We start from the raw sequence: 2,673 nt of genomic DNA on the forward strand, positions 1-2,673 counted from the left end.
TTCCCATTCAAAATTGAATTTGTGCCATTGGTTGCTTTTACTTGGGGGGTGGCGACAGTAACCCTATCTCGGGGGTGAAAAACATACGTTCAAGATAAGCCCGGAAATGGAAAAATTGACTGATGTAAGCAACTTTCGTCCTATAGGATTTTTACGTAAGTTAATAATTTTCGAGTTATTTGCGATTGAAAATGTTTATTTTTCTACAAAAAACTACGTTTTTAGACGGTTTTTCGCAAATAACCCAAAAAATAAATATTATATCTAAAATAGTATATTACATACCTAGCGGGAAAGTACTCTATTTCAGCCGAGCGGCAAGGTAGTTTACCGAGGTGCGAAGCACCGAGGTAAACTTCAGACGCGAGGCTAGAATAAGTTCCCGCGAGGTTTGTATACTATTTTACTCACAATCGGTTAGTAGTTTATGGATTTCTAATACTCACAATCTACCAATAATAAATAATAATAATATGTTGTCTCATGTAGAAAATCCAGAAACGTCGGCGTCATCATGTATTTCTGAAACTCATAATTTTGAGCAACATGGTCTTACTATAACCGTTAATAGTAATCATAATTCCAATGTAACTATTAATATTTATAATTACAAATAGTTTTCTTTTTGTTATTGTTGTTGTTTTGTCAGTTTCACCGTTTTAAAGTGCTTATTTTTGAAAGGGTTATAGTTAAAAGGGCTTGAATGACTCACTAATCACGAGTGTATGTAAACTTTGAACAGCCTTATATATCTTAAACAATTTTTCTTACAGAAAAATAAAATGATACTAACATAGTTATAGCAGCAAAACCTACATTTTTTTACTCGTTGAGCTTTTTCGTATCACTAAAATTTTTTAAGTTATTTTGAGAACAGGAAATTTTTACAAAATTGTTGTCAAGACTTAACAAGACATAATTAACCAACAAAGCTTGAAAATCTCATTTACTTTTTTGCTATTATCAATTTATTTTTTCTTACGTTTGATTTGCTATATACGCACAGGTTCCCTCGTATTTTCGGAATTGGTGATTTAAACGATTTTTAGTTTCGCTTTTGAGCTTTTTAGCAGCCCTAATCTGCGCTAATTCCGTCATCAAATTGACTGAGAGTAAATTGGCCAGGGAATGCATCATTTATCACGGCAAATCCAGAGTGACAATAATTTAAGAGAACTGTTTGCTCTAAAGGCCCTATTGGGATATATTCGTATTATGTTCAGTTACCATCAATTCCATTTTAGTCAATAGGATACAGAATTTGCACGTAAACAATTTATTGCCATTTATTGGTTTTATGAAATTGTTTAATTCGATGTATGGTACAGTGTGTCCGATATTAGGTGAATTTGTGCACCAAAAACAATACTTTTTCGTATACATATACTAAACATTATGTTTATTTTATTTTTCTTGGAAAACATGTTTGCTGCCTTATTCGTCGCGGCTAAACTACAGTATTTAAACTGCCATATAAAACATAGATTATATATTATTATGTATATGTATAAGGTCGGCGAATCAATTATAAGAAAAAGATACTGAAAAACATACAGAAAAGATACCCTTATTTGGATACACAGAAGGACGTAAGGGCAAAATGCAAGACATTTAAGCTACCTTGTAAATAATATCTAAGTGAGGGCTACAGCAGATTGCTAATATAGTTTAGGTTTTATGTAACAGAAACACATCGATGCATATCCGCAAGAAAGTCCTGAAATGTTATATGTGATCTACCATATTAGATAGTTGTGAGACATGGATATTAAAAACCATATTGCTTAGCAAATTAGAAGCATTTGAATTATGGTGCTATCGACGGTTTCTAAAAATATCATGGGTTTCGCACACTTCCAATGAAAATGTTCTTAAAATGGAAAATTCAGAACGTCTGCTCAAACACATCATAATGAGAAGAAAAACAGAATACTTAGAATACTTAGTCCATATAATTAGAGCAGTGTTTTTAAATATTTTTGATTTCGCAACCCCTTTACAGGTTGAAATATTCTGGCGATCCCCTTGCATCATAGAAAGCCAAAGAAATAATGTAATTAAAAGAACGTTATACGTTAGGTAATGATTTTTTTTTCTATTTTGGTACATTTATCTGTTATCACGCGGCCCAAAAATTTAATAACAGCCAACATTTTGCTTTGCAGTTTGACGAATCTACAGATGTTTCCGACTGTGCACAGTTTGTAGCATTTGTGCGCTTTGAAGCAGATGACAGTATCGCAGAAGAAATCTTATTATGTAAAGCACTTCCTGTAAACACTACTGACAAGAGTTTGTACGATATGTTTTTAGAAAGTACTTGCGACTGCAATATTCATTTGAAAAAATGTATCGCTATTTGTAGCAATGGCGCTAAAGCTATGACTGGTAAAAATAGCGAACTCATTGCAAAATAAAATTGATAATGCCAAACATATCCTGCACACACTGTTTTCTTCTTCGACAGGCTCTAGCTGCTAAGGTAGTACCTTCTGATTTAAATGACATGCTCAAGAAGGTAATACAAATTGTGAATTCTATCAAAGTATCTTTGCACACCCTGCTATTCAGAATCGTTAGTGAAGATATGGGCTCGCTTCATAAAAATCTCCTTTATTACCCAGAGGTCAGGTGGCTATCCAAAGGAAAGGTATTGACAAGAGTTCTGGAACT

This window comes from Diabrotica virgifera, chromosome 1 (genome assembly GCF_917563875.1).
Source record: "Diabrotica virgifera virgifera chromosome 1, PGI_DIABVI_V3a".
Taxonomy (NCBI): Eukaryota; Metazoa; Arthropoda; class Insecta; order Coleoptera; family Chrysomelidae; genus Diabrotica; species Diabrotica virgifera.